The following is a 19,176-nucleotide window of genomic DNA, read 5'->3' as shown; positions in this document are numbered from 1 at the left end:
CCTACTGTTTTGGCTCTGCCCTCTCGGTGCCCTTGACTCGGGGAACTGCTATTGAAATCAAGTGCACGTACAGACTTGTCAGCTCCACGTAGCCACCAGCATCTAGCCTAAGTGCATCACCCTTATCTGTGATGTCACTTGCTTCCTCCCCTGTCCATGCTTGTCTGAGCCAGGTCATAAGCCACCCCCCTCACCTCCCCCACCCTCTCTCTAGACCTGTCTGTTTCACTGTAATGCAGCCTAAGCCTTTCGTTGAGAAGGGCATTAGCCTATATTTGTGGGCATGGGCGCTTTGTCATCCTGACCTGGGAACGGCTGCTCCAGATGGGTGATTAGTCACTACTGTGTGTATAGGTCTTTGAGAGACGGTGAGAGAGCTGCTGGTGTGTGTGTATGTGACCTAAGATCATGTGATTACAAGAGGATGAGTCTGACAGCCTAAATGAAGATGAAGCACTGGTGCTTGTATTGTTTCATGTCATGCGGTTGCACACTCATATGTGTGTACGGTTGTGTGGTTCTGTGTGTTTATCACCTAATAGCCTTCATCGTGCCCCTGTACTCATATCCCCAATGCAATCTTATCTCTAGCTCTGACTCTGCTAGCAAGGCTTCCATCAGCGATTTGGAGTGCAGCTCTCATGCCTGTAGGCTGCTGTAATGATAGCTTTTGCGAAAAAAAAAGAAAAAGGAAAAAAAAAGCCCAGCTGTTTGCTCACAAAGTATGAGAATGAAAAGTGGAGAGGAGGTGGAGGAGGAAGAAGAGGAGGATGAAAGTGTCACCAGCGCTCTATTGTACAGCTGCAGTCTCATACAATTTCACGTAGCAGACGCAACAAAAGCAAGAACACGTGCACCATGAAAGATTAATTGGTTGCTGTTAGCTCAAACTCTCATCATCACCTGCAGCAGGGAAGGTAGGGAATACAGAAAAGAAACGTGTTGCCTGGTTTTGCAAGGATAATAAGGAGCCGGGGGGAAAGGCGTTTTTCTCTCTCTGGCCGCTGGCTGACAGAAAGTTTCCAAAGTCAAGCACACCGGAGTTAGAAACTGAAGCTGAGACGCTGTCGTTTTGCGATCACCTGGTCTAGTTAGCGCGGTGACGGCTCGTCAGCTGGCACTGATTGCACCGTGGACATGGTTAACAGCCCATTTAGAGGTTGTGCGTGTGTGTGTGTGAAAGCGTGTGTGCAGGTGAACAAGTGTGCAACATTATGTGTGTGGTACACCACTGTCCAGACACATCTGCCTGGCTTTAATTAGTTTTGCCTGGCACGGGGACCCACCAGTCTCTCTGGTGTTTAATAACAGGCTAGGCAGTGGGCATTTATCAAGGTCTGAATGCAGCTGAAGTATCGTGCATTCATTTGGCCAAAATCACTTTAAAGTGATAATGCTCTTTTTATTTTGTGAAGCTGGTTGCGAAGACGCTCCTGGTTCTTTCCCCCTGCATGCTGGGGCATGTTGAAACACAAATCCTCTCTGCTGTGCATATCTTGGCTCCCTCACAGTCCTCTCCTTTCATTTCCTCCCCTTTTCCTCTCTTCTCACTTTTTTTTTCGTCAGTCATTATATTAATATGTCATGTGTCTGACCCAAATTTCCAGGCCCTTCAATGCTTCCAGGGCTCCCCCCCGCCTTCTGCTCATTTTGATCAGAGCCATCGTAGTGAGAAGTGTCCCAGGCAGCGAGACGGGGGCTATATTTCGTTGTGTCCTCAACCAGAATCAGTAAGCGGTCCTCGGGAGCAAACAGACCCACTCCAAATGCCTCCTCCTTCAAAGTGTCTCTGTCCTCCCTTCTCCTGACTGCAGTGGTTTGTAATCAGGGCAGGAGATTTTCGCTGATGAACCAATATGAGTTGACAGACACCCTCCCCTCCCTTAACCTATCTTCTCCCTCTTGTTCGCCTCCATCCTTTCACATCTGTGAATGTTACCTGACGAGACTCATTTGTCAACCCCCTCCCCAGCCCCTCTCTTTCCGTCTGCTTGCCCGAGCCACCTGATCCCTCCCTCCTGTTGTTCCGCCAGTGCCAGCAGAGCCGAGGAGTCTGCTGTGTGTGTGTGTGTGTGTGTGTGTGTGTGTGTGTGTGTGTGTGTGTGTGTGTGTGTGTGTGTGTGTGTGAGTGGGCGGGGAGTCTGAAGAGACGGAAACTAAACTGAGCAGAGCCGAGGTGCATACAGGTGCAGCTCCTCTTGCAGCCCAAGGGAAAGCTGTCAAAGTCTCTTCGTTTTGTCCCTCTTCCTTTGTGTCACCCCCACTGTGGCCTTTGCATGTCTCACTCGAGTCTTACTCAGGTCTAGCTTAGCACAGGACAGGGTGGCCCCAAGAGGCGTAGCATCCTCAGGGAGCATCCCTCCGGCTGTTGCTCCAGCTGTTGCTCTTCATCAGTTTAGCTTCTGTGCTTTTGTATTGTATGGATATTGTTTTTGTTATTATCTCTGACTTACTACAAGGACAATTTCCCCATAAGGGATAATAAAGATTTCTACTACTACTGTGATATATTGCATGCCAGAAGGGCCTAAAAAAAAGATAGTGAGGAATTCAAAAGCAGCAGGAGCAGCAGCTAACGTTGCCCCCAAGCTCCTCTTGCAAGCTGAGTGAATGCAAATGGTCTTTTTTAAATAAAGCAGAGTTCCTCATCTGTAATAGTCTGCATGCCTAGCACAATGCTGCGTAGCCCCACATCCCCTCATTCAATTCCACAGCAACTTCCTTTTTGGGTGGGATTGGCTGTCTCATTCCTTCCTGTGTCAGCTCACTAGAGGAGATTGCTTTGATTTTGAGGAAGACTTGACCAGATTAAATAGAGTCAGTCTGGGCCGTGTGGACGGGTGGCTCCCAGCCATCATCTCATTTGTGTTTCTCATTGTCGCCTGCAGCTCCCCTCCATTTTTGTTCTCTCCCCTTCCCTTTGTTTGCCTCACGCTTCTGCTCAGTATCTGGCCAACGATTGATAAGACCCAATCCCTGACAATGCTTGGCGCGCTGCGCAGGATCGGTGGCGATGGCGCTCGTGCATTGTGCCGAGCGTGTGTGTCTGTGCAGGCTTTAGGACGGAGATGGGATGCGGCTCACGTCATTGTTTATCTACCTTTCCACTTCCAGATGGCGCTCAGCAGAAAGAATGTGATTCTTGACACACTCTCTCCCTCTCTCTTTCCTCGCTCCTTCCCTTCCACCATCTCTCCTGTGGCTCTCTCCCGTGCATGGACTGTGTTTCAGGTCCAGAACGCGCAGCAGGAGGTGAGGGGGAAGGTGGTGAGAGAGCCAGGAAGGCAGACTGGGACTTGAGAGGGAGTCCTGGAAAGTCAGGTGGTAGTCTGAGTGTAGCTGTGTGTGTTAAGACATGGTGTGAGAACATATGTGCTAGTGATTGTACCTCAGACCGTAGCGCTTTTCCGGATCTTCCTGAGTATTTGTGAATCTGAATTGCAATGCACGAGTGCGTTAGTACAACACATTTGAAGCACTTGACACATTTTTCTCATTTTTTTTCGAGGTCATTGAATCATAAAAATCTCGTCTCAGGCAACAATTGAGTCTGCCGGCCCCGGTCCTCCTGGCCGTCTGGATTGATGGACGGTCAATTCCAGCAGCGGGAGATAATCACAGCGTGTCAGCCTCCACCGATCCAAACTCTTATCTGTGTCTGCCCACTGCCAGCATGCCACAAATGACCACAGGGCCACGCATTTCTCTTTATTGTTCCAAAGCCCCCAGGGTGGGACTGTGTTTGTGCATCCTGAACTTAACTTTGGGAGGCTTGTGCGGCTGCATCCTCCACTAGATGCGCACATTCACCTGAAGTGCACCTTTACCACAGGGGTACTTCAACAAAACTCACTTCCCTGTTTTGGAAAGTGCATACACTTATGATAAAGCAGCGCTTTCTCATTTTTTTTCCCTTTTTGCCCGCTACCTTTTCAGATGAATTATGCACTGTCTGAAGTGTCTGGCGATAAGCCTTTTCTGTCAGTGTCCTTGCTTGGAAACCATCTACTGTAACATGTCAGTGCTATCAGGTTGGATTCTGGCACTGTCCCATGGCATTATAAGGTGTTTTTTTTAAATCTTGTACTTTGAAGTCCTTTTGCCTTCACCATCAAGTGTGATCAAATAAGATTACTTCTCCTGAGTGTGTAGTGCAACAATGGACTTTGGCGAAAGTCTCCATGTTTGTCGCATCCACTCTGCTGTCTAAAGGTCTTTGAGGGGTTATTTTTCCCAGAGTGAGCTGTGCTAATTGCAGCCTAATGGCGAGCTGTTATAGCAAAGAGTGCTAAAAAGCAGTCGTTTGGTGAGGCTTGCTGCCTTTTCTGTGCAGGCTGATTACGCTGTCTAGTTAATGCACCCTCCTCAGATACAAATGGAGGGTGGTTATTGCGCCAGGAGAGACAGTCAGCCTGTCAAAATCGCCCTCTCTAACAGACAAGAGAGGGAGATAAAGAGAGATGGAAAAGAGTGAGAGAGAGAATATATTCTGGAGAGCCAATTTCACTGAGGGGATGGAAGCGTGGTAGTGCAATTATGAAATATAGCTTTCTGTTTCAATAATGACCTTTTCTCCACAGGCTATACATAGTCCAGTGTAAATGATTTAGAGATGGTCCATAGTGTCATATAGATGATAACCTATGGATTTCTACAGAGAGCAAATACCGTTTCCGGTGAAAAATTGACTCTTGCCGGCACTACATTGAGGAAGAATTGTGACAGGTGGGACACTGGAGAAAACCATGTCGGGCTTTTCAACGCTGTGCCTTTCCCAAGTTGTTGTCCTTATGCTGCTGTTAGTCACTTCCGGTTCCTATGCTCAGTATGTGTGTGTGGGAGTCCGTGCCTATGTGTATCTGCTGGAACTCTACAGAAGGAAAAAGGGCTGTTTTTCTCTCACTGTAATTAATCACCAGAGGATCACATGATTGTTCCAGCCCAAGATTCATTTTCATAAAAAAAAAAAAAAAAAAATCTCCTTCAGCACAAGTTTCGCTGCAAGTCACACATGAAAGCCCAGTGAAACATGGCCTCAGCACTGCTGCCAGTTGTGCCAAACACCCACACTGGCTGCAGCACTGCTTACTATGCATCTGTCTGGATAGATACTCAGAGGTGGTACAAGCCAGCCGCTCTCCTGGCAGCTGAGCCAAAGCTGGGAGGCGGGGGTGGGGGGGCGACTGGGGTCAGGAACTGAAGAACTCCTGTCTGACCTGCTAATATAAGAAACAGACACTGGTGGAATGTCAAGGCAGCTCTAAAGCAGAAAACATGTTTGACTGAGTTAAAAGCATACACAGGGACCTGAAATATTTATGCTTAACCACTTACCAGCAGCAATTAAGCATGCATACACAGTTTATATTAGCATGTTTCCATAGACGCAAACACATCTTCCACTCAGAGCCATTACAGGTCATCATGGCTTAAGCCTCTTTTACACATGCTTCCTCGAAAATTGGTGGGATAATCCTTCAGGCAGCACTAGTGATTTTCACAAACATGCAGCTACATTCAGGAACATTCCCATCTCGCGCCTTTTCGCGCGTGCCATGGCAATGCCGCCATAGACGGGGCAAGGGACAGTCCAGCAGATGGTGGTAATGCAACACTTATGGATGCCAACTGCCGTAAAACTCAACAGCAGAAGAAGAAGATGAGGCAAGGCTGGATGTACATGTACACAGCCTATGACAACTCATTAATTTTAGGAGCATGGTGGGTGAACGAGGTGTTTTTGTCTGGTGCTCTCGTATCCGTTTAACATTCAACAGGTTTGCGAGACAAATAATGTTTTATGATCTACTAACTGGATTCAAATAAGTCGTCAGCAGAGTTGTGATTAGAGATAGACTGCATGTGTGAAAGGGTTTTTAGAGTCTGTTTGTACCCAGCAGTAGTGCACTGATATACATAAACGACAGTGCTTTGCCTCTGTTTTGCATGTACGCAGACCTGAGCTCAAGGGCTTGACTCTCTATATTCTAATCTATATGCTCTATATTTTATATATGCATGTTTTCTACATACCCATTGCAAGTGCCCAAAGACCAAACTTGCATATTCAGCTTGAGTTTGTCTGAGCAAGTAAAGAATGAGAAAGAAAGAAACGTTGCAAACATTCTGTGTCAGGAAATGATAAACCAATATTGGGAATTGTTGTCAATTCATCTTTGGTAGATTGAATAATTGAGTAATTGTCCATCAAATTTTAAAAGCATTGCGCAACTCTTTATTTCAGCGCTAATCTATGTAATGATAAATCAGCACATTTAACTTGCTAATGATATATTTAACTTTAAGTTGTTTGATATATCTGTGCCTGTTTCCTCTTTTGTGTTGGTTTACTTCTGATATTGACTATTTGTGTCCTGGTTATGTACTGTATGACTCTGGACTTCACAGGACTGTAGTCATGGACTATAGCCATAGCTGTTCTCAGTTGAATTACTTTGCATTTTTGTTTTTGGTAGAAATTGCAAAATGAGTAAATTCAATGAAAGCAGTTTATTTTCCAGCTAAACGCGCTCACGTATACACCCCCCACACACATACACCACTGCACCCAGCAGTCGGTGAGGGGAAGCCCACCTGTGGTGCCAGTGTACATCCATGCCTCACTCCACACTCTTATTATCATGATTGCCTGCAAAAGGTGGCGGGACGCTGAGTCCATTCAGATTGCCAGACGGCTTCATAAAGTGGCTGCCGATGGTTCCCTGTGGGGCCCTCATCAGCAGCGGAGAGCAGCGAAGCGCCTCTGGACTTTGCTCTCTGAAGTGACAATAGTTTTCCTGCTGGTAGAGGGAGAAAAGAGAGAGGGGAGGGGAGAAAAACAAGATGGCCGCCAAGCAATAGGCATCTGTTGAATGCCTCATAGGGAGGTCATCCAGGAAGTAATGAGGTGAATCGCTACAGCGGAGCAGTAGCTGTCAGTCAGTCTGGACATTGTGGGGTTATAATGAGTGCCTGTTGTGAGTGGTAAGCACCTACATAACTAGGCAGCATGGTTGAATGTGCACCACCTTTAGCCTCCTCCACCGTCTGCCTCTCTTCTAGTAATCTCCTTCATCCTTCACTCTTTTTTCCCCCCTCACTGAGAGCTATGCAAGTAATGCTACCCATGGACCATTTCCTGAGCACAATCCAACATCTGTCTTACACACGTCTCTCGCTTTGGCATTAAAACCTTCACTTTTCCCCATCGCTCCTCCTGCTCCCCCTCCTCCACCACCACCTCCACCTTCTCTCCTTCTTCCACCCCCCTCTGGTAGCCGTCACAGCCTCTGAACGATTTCCTCTCACTGGGAGGCTCCTCCGAGTCACTGTGGCAGTGTCAAACGAGGCTCCTATTTAAGCTCATTAAATGTTTCCAAGAGAATAGGAAATCAATGGTGCATACCAGTGCACGAGAACTTTTCTCTTAATTTAATTTCCCCTCCCCCTTATCTGTTTGCACATCTCTCTCTCTCTCTCTTTCTCCCATCATTCTTGCTTGTTCTTTGCAGCCTATGGTTCTCCTTTAAGTGGTGGAGGTGGAGGTGGTGGTGGCGGTGATGGGTGGGGGCAAGAACAGCTGCCTTCACAAACTATTTCAGACTTGTATTAGTGACAGGCACCATGGTGCGGGGCTGTCCAGACTTCTCAGCGTTGTTTAGCACTCACCACACGGAGTACAATCGACTTGAAAGTTTTGCTCGCGCTGACCTCAGCCAGCCCTGGAGTTTCGGCTTTTGTTTCGGGCCGTGCTGTTAAGGGAACAGGATTCGAGCAGACCAGAATGTTGCAGTGAAAACATGGGGAAGCATAGAACGGCGATGTTTGGGGTTGATCCCAGTTTGAAAACACTGTTTTGACACTCTGAGCCCTGTTTTGTTCATCTATGTCTTTTGCTCATTAGTAGTTTTTTTTTTTTTTTTTTTTTTACAATATGGCTTGTGTGTGTGTGTGTGTGTGTCTGCATGCACATGTCTGGCAGGGCTTTGTCCTGTGTGAAACTATGCCTGGGGGCTGGGCCCACACCTTCTCTGGAGCTCCTGTAATTGCTCTTTTGGGGCCTTGTCTCTGGCTCTGAGCCCGTCTCCATCACTCTCACTCTGTCTTTCTCCCTCGCTCTTTGGCCTCCTCCCTGCTTTTTTTTTTTTTTTTTTTTTTGCCCTCTCTCCGACCCCCCTCCCGCTCTCCTCTCCCTACATGGCTCATTATGGCTGATCCCCACCTGCCCAATCGGGGAATTCTCCTTACACACACACACACAGAGAGCCACTCAGCAGTTTTCAGAGCTGCCTGTCGCTTGGATGGTTTGTGTACTATCTGCTATAAAACAGCTTTGCTAATACTGTTTGGCCGAGAAATAGAAACAATAGTGCCGTCACATTTTTTTCCCTCCAACTGGTGCAAGCAGACAGTTTCTCATCTCTGTTCTGGCTGTCAGAGCATACTGTTTCCTAAAACCCTGGCCCCTCTAACCCCAGCTCCTGCCTTTTGTGTAGCGTCAGCTACAGGCTTCTTACCACAGGCCTGGTCTTTTCCATTTCCATTCCAGCCCTCCCTCCAGTGTGACACCCAGCAGCCCCACCATGCCGGTTCCCAGGCTAGGGGGGTTGCTTTGAGGGATAATGGATGTGGCCAGTTGCAGCTGCTCGGCAGCAGGGCACTATCATAGGAGTTATCTAAGGGCCTGAGTGGCCTGTGATGAATGGCTCGGAGCTGTGTGTCTCCACCGATCAATAAGCCACTAGCACCCAGATGAGCTAGATGCCCCCTCGCTCTCAGCTCCCCCCTATACGCACATATATCTCCCTCTCATAATCTCCCACTATGTTTGTGAACTTTTCCCTCCAATTCATGGCCTGAATTGGGCCATTGATCTTTTATCCTTGGCTTGTTTTAAATAAAGGGCCAGTATCTCCTCTCCACCCGAGCATGCAAGGTTTCTGACAGCAGTTATTGCTACACTGGCGGCAAAGCGCACAAACATTACTTTAGCCTGATCGAACGGCCGTAATCGGAGAGCAGAGAGAATGAGGAGAGAGCGAGTATGAAGCTGCTTCCCACCACCCTGGAGCGCCGCTGAGGCTTCCATCACAAGGCTGATGCAAGCAGAGGTCCCATGTGCATATACACACTTGTAATGCAGACAAACACATACACCACAACAGTCTCGCTGTCAGGGCTCATTGAGCGCAACCTGTCCCAAAGCACCTCCAGCAGCCCCACCCACTCTGAGCTGAGATGGGATGCTGTCAGTTTACTCTCTCCTTTGTCTCACTGTGCACATGTATGTGAGGTCTCTCCACACCACCAAAGCGTGTTAATTTGTATTTCCAGCTCAGAACAACAGGTGTGCCACATCTACAGTATGTGTTGGTTTTTTATCTGCCTTTTTTTTTTTTTTTTTTGTCGCTCTACACGCCTGCGCTCTGCCGACGAGGGCTTTGCGATGAAGAGAGAGCCAACTGGAAAATCTCTCTTCCCCCTCTCTCCTTCTCCCCTCCAGGGACTTTGAGTAGTCTGTATCTTCTTCCCATCCTCCTCGTCTCTCACCTCTCCTCCCACTCCGCTCCTCTCCTCTCCCCCTCGAGCTCTGATTTTCCCTCTGATCTGTCGTTGTCTCTGTCACAAAGAGCACATTCTCAGCCTGGTAATTGCATGTCTACCGGCCACCACACCTGTTGCTGTCAGTGTGGCCGCGTGGGAGAGAGGGCCGAGCTACACCCTCTGGCCTCTGTGGCTCTAACCCCCTCGCCACCACCTTTGCTGCGGATGTAAACCCACAGGGAGGTGTGAGCGTGATACGGCCAGTGTGTATACCTGTGGTATTCTGTGCTCTCACAGTTAATTGTGTTTATCTGTAACCTTGAGCTTCACCTTTAGCATGTGTGTCCGTGCAAATGCATTTGTGTGTCTTCTCAAACCTGGCTAGTGCTGATGGTTCTGTCTCTCTCTCTGCTTCCCTAATCCTCTCCTTTGCACCCTCTCCCCTCTTTCCCCTTATCCAGAGCCCAAGCCCTTAATGAAGCTGGGGGTCAGCGGCAGTGTGCGGCTAATTGGCCAAGTTTGCCCGGGGCTCCAGCTGCCTGTGATTGAAGTGTCCAGTGAGGGCCCGCTGTGCAGCCGCCGCTGCACCCTGCTCTGTTCCACTCCAACAGCCAAGACGCTCACTGCACCCCTGTCTGCCTCTCCCTAGTGAGTAGCACCCGAGGTCATTTTATTTTCAACTACACTCCCAACACTTTGTCCAGTTTTTTCCTTCTTGTATCATTTTCACGCAACGAAGGCTCCGCAGGCTCTGGCTTTTTTCTGAATTACTTGTCCTACATGCCATTCCATGTTTCTTCTTATAAACATTTATCTTTCGTGCCTCGTTCCTCTCTCTCTCTATCTGCACTATTCTACTGCTGGATTCTCATTCCCACACTTGGTCCTAGCATTTTCTCACTTTCCTTGGCTTGTGCCACCCTCACACTCTTTCTCCTCACTTGCCACAGTGGGATTCGGGCAATTACTACGGTCCCCCATCGGCCAGCGGCCAAAAAAAAAAATAACTTCCAGCCCCTATTTCTCTCACAATGGGCCCGACAGGCCCATCCCTGGCCAAGCTGTATCACACTGTTCTGAGTTAACAGGAGGGGTTGGAGGCGATGGCGTGGGGATGGGTGAGGGTGCCTCTAATTAGTCGAGCCTCCACTTTCTACTCGTTAAGGCAGTCCTGGCTCCCATTGTTTGGCTGTCTGTACAAGAGGTAGTGGGGTGATAGTGAGCTCTGGGGAAAGGACTGAGCAGATAGGGTGTACGGAGCAGGGGGGAAGGGAGCAAGGCTGTAGCTTTGCTACAGAGCAGATAGTTGACCGTCTCACCTGGGAGTTTCACAGGCAAGGTCCTGCCCCCAAGTGCCACAGTACACCAATGAAAGCACTTTTTGTTACTGTGCTCATAGAAGTGGAACATTGTTGCCCAGTAAATGGTCAACACTGTGTGTTTGTGTGTCAGGAAACAATGGTCCAATTATAAGTCAAGTCTTGGCCTACAAGTTAGGATGAGTTTTACTCTGTCAAAACTTTATTCTCACACGAGTAGGTTTCTGCGCTTGTTTGTAAAGAGCTGCAAGTGATTAATTTAGCCCTCATTAAATGAAGATCCCCAGCAATTAATTGCTGCAGTAATAATTTTGTATAGACAACTGTAAAAGCCTCTTCTGTCCATACTTCACTCACGAGCGGAGAAGCCACAGTTACCATGATTCACTCAGTCCACGAGATGAATGAAAGGTGAGGAATATTAATGCATTTGGACATGATATACTGTTTTTGTGTTCGCCAACTGTTCATCACTTCCTCCTGAACTGTTTCTGTGATGTACTTTAAAACCCAAAGCTGCCACAAAGCCTGAGGACTTGCTGGTTTCTTAGTGTGCTACGCTCGTCCATCTGTGGAGGGCTTAGCTTGACAGACATCTCCTTTCCGCACTCATCTTCTCCATGATCAGCCGTTTGCTTAGGTCATAACTCTTGGGCTCCACTTTCCACCACATTTCCTCCGGTGCTACGTGCCTGCCAGCCTGCCCGCTGGTGTTAACGATAAACAAAATATGGCTCATTTGAAATGTGGGCTACCCCAGGTGGTTGCTCTTGCCTTGCAGAATGAATAGAATACTTCAGCTACACTTGTGACCCAAAACGCAGGACATTAAAAATTCAAACTTCTTATTTTTGGAGTTTTACTCACTGCTGTCATGCCTTTGTTGTCCTCACGCTTCATCTAACATCCTAGAAGATGCTGGAAATGTCATGGTAATGACATGCTTTTTGGTATCCTTGAGGATTAGGAGGTGTCAGTCATGTCTCCCATGAGGATTTGCCTTGGCACGACCCTGGAGCGAAAAGGTACTTGGGGATGAATGAATTAGGATTCACAAGAGCAAACAAATCTCTTGTTTTTTTGTTGTCCTCTTTTTTTTGCCTGTAGTTTTCTTTTCCCTTATGCGACACTGACCTTTTTATCTGCTGCGTTACTTTTAGATGCTTTGACGTGTATCAGTGCAGTCAACTTATTTTTGTGTGAGATGCTCATTTAGTTTACTTTCTCAAATGTGTTTATTTGAAGGATATAGCAAAAATAGGTAAACAAGACAATTTAATGGATAGTAGTACCTTTGACAGATAAGACCAAGCCTATACCATATATTGTTTTTTAAACAGGGCTCTATGTTTGTTTGCAATATTGCTGACGGCGATACCCGACTGTGGCACTTCTGAAGTTGTTTCAGGTTAATGAAGTGAGGAGCAACATCAAAAGTCCTTTCTATGCTATTCAACATGAGTCAGAATTTAACTATGAATCCCCAGAGATGAGAGTGAATAATTCATTTGTCACGCTAAATCAAAGTGACGATCCTGACTCTAATGCCCTGTGATCTATGGAAACTCAGGAAATTGTCACAATGGTTTGTCAATGAAAATGTGCCACATAATCTAAAGCCCGTTCCTGTGGTGCGGTGGAAAAATGTGCATGTTAAAAAACTCATGGTCCTGCTGTGCTTATTTTGTCCCATGAGCCATCATTTCTGTTTAGATTTCTCTTCAGTGATAAATGTATAATTCAATTCCAGCCTTTAAAAATTCATCGAGTGCCGGCATAAACTAGCACCTTCAGAACGTGTAAAAGTGGTTCAGAATTCTGTGAGCCCCCTCCTCCAGACGTACCTGCCAGATGATAAACTGAATCACTGAAGGCCAACGCAGGCATGAGAAGCCCTCATGACCAGCCTGGGTTTGGTTTTGCTCGTCGAACACAGCAAATGCCATGTCCTTGCGGTACCGAAATAATATAAAACACCTTGTTCCTGACTCATCGCCCCTTCCTCTCCTCCTCCGAGCTCCCCCAACTCCAACGCTGTGCTGCAGCCCTCCACTTTTCCATTGCCCCCTGTGAATATCCAAGCTGTCGAGGCTGACTGGGCTGAACGTTTTCTTGCCAGGGCACAGTTGGAACAGATCCGGCCTCCGGGCCACATATACTGCTCCACTCCAGCCCCTGCAAACAAGGCCTGCCCCGCGCAACTGTCATCTAAATGCTAAGCGCTTTGGATTGCGACGGTAGATTCCTTTTGTGCGGATTTAATCGCCTTTTTTTTTTTTGAGACTGCTTGTCCTTTTGGAACGTGATAGCTTTACATGCTTTACAGCTTGCTGAGCATGAGCTGCTGTTTGAGGAGGTTTTGTGATTCATTGAATTTGCACTGAATAACCAATAGAGAAAGCGTCTTTGTTAATCAACAAGGTGTATGATGGCAGAGATCTGTATAGATGATACAGGTGCTTTTTGTTTGGCTCCCCTATTTTAGGATTAAGGGCTTTTCTTTACTCAGAGGCACACTTTTTTTTTTTGGAAGTAACAAAGTGTTGTAATGGTTATCTTTCAGATGATGGTATGAGACCTGTCTGCTGAGTTAATCGCCCATCTGCACCCTTGCGGGCTGAGAAATGTGGCCGTCAGGCTTTATGGGAACATAAGCTAAACAGCCAGGCCCACTTTAAGGGGAGGAACGTTGAGAGACAGACTCCAGACGAGCCTCTCAAACAGTTTCATATCAAATCCACAGACATACAAATCTCCACAATGATCTGCCAAGTTTCTGCAGAATTCACTGGAGCAGGAATAGCAGAATTTCACACCCCCGCCCTGAGCCCCTGCTCGCCTCCTCTCAGCCATCACTGGACGACACTTGGCAGCAGAGGGTGATGGGAAACATCTGCAAAAGTCACTGTGTGTGTGTTAGTGTATTGGTTGAATACACCCACCAGATAAAGAATTGTGTTTTTTGTGTTTTTTTTTTTTTTTTTTTAATTTTGGAGGCATCTTTTACGTGGCAACAGACCATTCAGTTATTCTAACATAGATCTCAGAGTGGCATGAATGAAATATGAATGCAGACACAACATGCAAACTGTTTTAGTAGTTAAAAGCTCCAGGGCTGATGTTGTAGAAGTGATTCTGCAGCCCTGTTGGCAGATAAACGAGCAGGAGCAAGTGGGAAAAGAAGAATTGATAATGCACTTCCTATGCAGCTAAATTACTTCCTGTGGCTGGCAAAGAGGAAGTAGAGGCAGCCCCAGGCTTCATTTTCCTGTTTTTAATCAGTTTTCTTTGCACTGACAGTGTTGTGTTTGCATGCTGACTATTGTGTATTGTCAGAAAAAAAAACGATGAGACAATGATTCAGCAGGTCCTCTGGATGTTCTTCTGCAGCTGCCAGAGTTGTGACTGCTCAGAGTCACTGAAGTCTCTTTTATTTGGGTGTGCTGAGCAATATAAATAATGAAATGGAGCCAGTAATTGGTGGTTCTTGGTAATTAGGACCAAGCTGTCAGCTAGCGAAGTTGCAGTCTGATGGCGCTGCAACAAGGGCAGTAATTACTATTATCTATGGGGGTTGCTGACACAACAACAATCCCATTCTTAACCAGGATAGCAGGGCTTATGTTTACTGTCCCTATTTTTAAGCGGCCCAACCACAATAATGCCACATGCATAAATCTTTAAGCATTTGTGTTAATGTCTGTCAAGAAGCCAAGACTAAACTATTACTGTAAACGGAGAGGGAGACCCCTGGCCTTGAAATCTCTGCAGGGCGACTATGTGAAGAGCTTGCCCATATTTTCATTAGCCAAACAGTTTGACTTTTTTCCCTGCAAGCGGCGTGACACCCAACCATAAACAGCATTATCAACCATCTCAGCAGGTTTTCTAATACCCCTGTAATCCTGTCATTTCATTCATGGATACTGCCGGGGTTATTCTAGGCCTGGAGCATATCTGCCCGCCTGTCTCTGCTCCTCTGTGTGAGAGATTGGATTCCCCAACTCCCCTCCTGCTCCTGCACACACACACACACACACACACTAGCACATGCACACATGTTCATGCCTAGTGTTCGCTCATCTCTTGTCAGATCCCCATAGTGTAAACGGGCTGGTCAGACCCGATGATATATAGGGTAGAGGACAATGGCACCGTATACACTGTGTAGGTGATGATTCCTAGTTGCGGATAATAACTTGCCCTCGCTGAATTCTGCTCATCTGGCTCAAGATTTACAAGCGCAGCATTTGCCCTGCGAGATGAAGAAAGTGAATGGCCTCAAAAGCAGAGCACCCAGGGGACGTTTCCTCTTCCTGCTATCATGCAAAGTAATGAACCTGCCAGAGACATGACTTTATGCAAGTAAGTGTGGAGTGTGATTAGTGGGCAAGTGGAAGGGGGCAGCTTGGGGACGTGAGGGTGAGTGAAAGGGAGACGAGTTGCTGTTTTCACCTATACAGAAGCACACAACACGCAAATTGCATCAGCTCTGAATTAAACATGCGGCACCTCGTTGCTTGAGGCGTGATGGACATTTAAACTTATTGCAAGGCAGAGAAAATGGCTTTTTCAGTGGGTTATTTATGGTGAAGATATTGTATTCATTTGATTATAATAAAACATCCATTACACTCTGAGTGAATGGCATGGGGAGGTGAGGCCAGCAGAGTGCAGCTCAATGTAATAACAACTGTGCGTCTGCTCTAAATGAGCCAAGGAAAAGAACAGGTTCCTGTAGATATTAGTTTCCTTTGTAGGGGTGCTCAGATCTGCTGATATGCTTTGTGAGGAGTAATAAAGAAATATATCTGTTTTTATTGTGCCTTGGCGACAGAGTTATGTTTAGAGCTAGTATAAAGAGCTGGAACATGGCGTAAAATGATATTATGGCCCATTAGGTGGGGGCCCGAGCTAAGCGTCGCTAACGGTAACCGAGGACTCGGGGTAATGGGGCCGTGGCGTATTGTCTGCGATCTGCTCTTTCACTTCTCACTGATTGAATCGTCTACATCACTGGCACTCCATCTCCTGGGGAACCGGAGTAGACGAGGTGATTTTGGCTGAAGACATCACTCTGTCAAACCTGGGAGATAACAGGGTGGGGGAATTGGAATGAGAGCATTCTGAAACGCAAAGGAAAGGTGACGTTCAGGAATTATAGCTAGATTGGTGTGTAGAACGAACTGGTCCCAAGGTGTATAGATGTTTCATTTTGGAAAAGAAATCATCTTGTTCTTTATAGCTGCGCATAGGGTCTCTCTCAACAAAACAATAATAAAAATGGTTTACCTCAGTTGAATTTCTGACTGCGAGAAGAGGAAAATATATCTGCTCTCCAGCTCTCTGGTCTCGTGGTTTAGGCCTGCTTGGGCTGCAGTACAGCTTTAACCAATACTCTCAAGGTTCTTGGTCTCTTGCCCTTGTATCTCTGTCTCTCCGGTGTGGATCTCTGCAGAGCTGACCCTCTCCTGCCTGGGCTTTCCTCAGTGGATATCAGTGGGAGGGGTTAGTATCATATTAAGGTGCTGTTCCATCTGGCAGAACCTTTAAGGTGCCCGTCCCTGAGGACCCACTCCTGCTCGGCATACTGTAAAGAGAGGTTTGCAGTGCTTGAGAAGCAATAAATTAGCATACCTGGCTACTCAGGAGTCTCCCTCTTCAAGCTACACCCAGACCCTGCTTGTAAACTCAGCTTCACCTCTTGCCTTGTCAACCTACACCCTTCCAGTTGTTGAATAGGCGAGACATTGTGTTGAGCGCCATAGTTTATCTGCTCTCCCGCGCAGCCAGCATGGGGGCTCAGGACGTAATCTGAACCAAGCAGGCAAAGAATTCCAGGCATCCTGAATGGAACCAGATGTGTATTTTTGTTCGCTCTGTCTCATGCGTGCTCCTCTTGGTGATTTTCACTTGCACATAACAGAGAGTCACGGAGACATGCATGAATGTGCTTCTGGCCGCATTCTCACACATACGTACAAATTACCAAATGCCTGCAGGCCAGTCTGGGTTTCGTAACAGAACTAGATAATATGATAACAAACGGGATCGGCCTGAAATGGCCAATGCAGGCTTGTTTATGTTTGCATAGCATGCTGGCCTAGCAGCCTTCTCTCCCTACCACTCGGACTGTGCTTGTATGTGCTTGCACATGCAAGGCTGTATTGACCCGGAGATGAGCAACACACACATTTACCATTAGCAAAAGTGAAAACAGTGAAAATAACTGAAACCTTAGGGGATGGACAGTACAGAGTGTGTGCAGCACAAGCTAACTTGATAACAAGTATAGAAACAGTTCTGTCAGAGGAAAACAAGAACCAGACCATAAATCAAAAGCTACTCAACAACTGTGTTGGTGGCTCTATTATTATAGTCATTTCTGTTTTCTGAAATTGAACCAGGGGGAAATGTAAAGAGTGAAAACAACAACAATTTTTCAGGAAATCTCCTGAATGGAACAACTGACCTATTGTGTTAAAAGAAATTTGGAGAAAGTCAAACCTTTACATGAGAAGTCGACCTAATAGTCCTTTTTCATGATAGATGTTTTGACAGTATCACTGATGGCTCAAGTGTCCCGGTAAGCCATGCCAGTGATCCACCATTCCGAAAAACAGGCTTTCTGGAACTGGTGCACCTAATGAGATGTGGCCTCATTATTAATTATATCTGTGCTTTTCCTAATATGCCTGCCAAGAAAAGACCTATTGTTTGCAACATGAAATAACAGATGATCATAACTTTGTTCTATGTTTTGCTGTTTTTGGCTTAATATTTGAAAAGTCCAAGTTAAAAAAAATTAACATCGCCGGCTGATTTCTGGCATTACACCCACATTGCGTAAGTGTTGACCCCGAGGCCGTGGCTAAAGCACTTAGATGGTTCCGCCAGCGACACACAAAGGCTTTTCAAATCTATTCCGCGTCCAAAGACTTGTTTCTCCTTCTTCTCAGCTCCACCATACCATCAAAGGAAGTGGCGTTCATCGGCCGGGGCTTTGCTGGCAGGAATGTGTGACTAAGTGTGTGCGTGCTTGTTGCCTGAACATGTAGGCCCCGTATCAGCCATCACCACAGGAAATGACCAGCCGTTTGCTTTGAAGTCCCAGCAGAGAGTTTTTCATTATTCTTACTATCTCTGGAGACACAAGGCGACAGACCCGCCCCCCCCTTACACTGCTGATGTTCTGCACTCACCCTCCGCTGCTCCCCACTCTGAGCCTTGCCACCAAATGCCTGTTAGAATGCAGAACAAGCGTCTATTAGCATAGAGTATGGGAGTGCTGGCCGCCACAGGGCACAAACCCCACCACTACCCCCTCACTTCTACACACCACACTTGCCTGAAAAGGCTGAGAGGGCACGTGTAATTGCATTTTCTTCTCCCTGTGCAGAAACTCAACTGCAAGATACGGGAAATTCGAAGATTCCCCAACCCTGGCCCATCCTTCCACTTCCTCTTTCTCAGTTATTCCCACTTGCCTCGCTGCTCACCTCCACCCCCTTCGTACCTCCACATCCTCTGCTCACGCTCCTAGCATGTCGAAATGTGTGCTGTGCGGAGATGAAATTAATTGGATCGCAGTGTAGAAGTGTTCAGCCCCCATGGCATGCTGCTGTGTAAGGTAGGATTGGCACACGCTCGCCAGAACTCGCTGCAAGACCAAGAATTGCTCTGCTGCCAGTTTGTGCCAATCTGGAGCCTCACTTCCTCCACACAGTCTTACATGGAATCACAGCTTTTCGCACACACTCGTAAATACACACAACAACTGTCTTTTCTCCAGTGGTTCATACAATATATATGTACAAGTTTGAGAGCAGGGAGGCAGATGTGTTGTTTATCTGCCAGTAGGGTGCATGCCAAAGCCGCGTGCCTGCGCTGGGTGTGGTTGAAATCTGGGTTAGGAAATCCCTTGTCGAAGTTATTACATGCAGTAATGCTAATGAAGCTTTTGCTCCAGTAATGGCATTACCAAATGGAAATGCTAACCCACATGTTCTAAATCGAGCATCACAATTTACAATGACAAAATCCTAATGACTGAATGTGTAGTGCACTCACACCAGGACAATCTGGATCATGTGTATGGTAATGTAGGCTTTTATGGGATAGAAAAACAGAATGTCGGGCGCAGTCGCTTTTGTGTGAAGTAGCTTTTTAAAACCATGCTTTACTCTATCCTACCTTTTTTTCAGACCCGTGCCAGTACAACATTGTAGTGTCCTTTTTCACAGAATCCCCTTTTCATTGAGCAAAATAAGCCAAACTTCTCATTGCGTCAGTGTTTTATGTTGTATTAACACAA

General features: G+C 46.8%; 1 protein-coding gene across 1 annotated transcript in view; it reads left to right on the top strand.

The window, feature by feature from the left end:
- The window catches only part of plxnb2b (plexin b2b), a 121,855-nt gene that overhangs the window by 14,620 nt on the left and 88,059 nt on the right, over positions 1-19,176 (top strand). The window contains exon 2 of the mRNA XM_041938161.1: positions 10,005-10,191. The gene's annotated coding sequence lies outside the window, so the exon portion shown is untranslated. The remainder of the gene's footprint in view (positions 1-10,004; positions 10,192-19,176) is intronic.

The sequence above is a fragment of the Chelmon rostratus genome, chromosome 6 (genome assembly GCF_017976325.1).
Source record: "Chelmon rostratus isolate fCheRos1 chromosome 6, fCheRos1.pri, whole genome shotgun sequence".
NCBI lineage: Eukaryota > Metazoa > Chordata > Actinopteri > Chaetodontiformes > Chaetodontidae > Chelmon > Chelmon rostratus.
The sequence above is the reverse complement of the archived record's forward strand: the minus strand, read 5'-3'. Positions and strand labels throughout refer to the sequence as shown.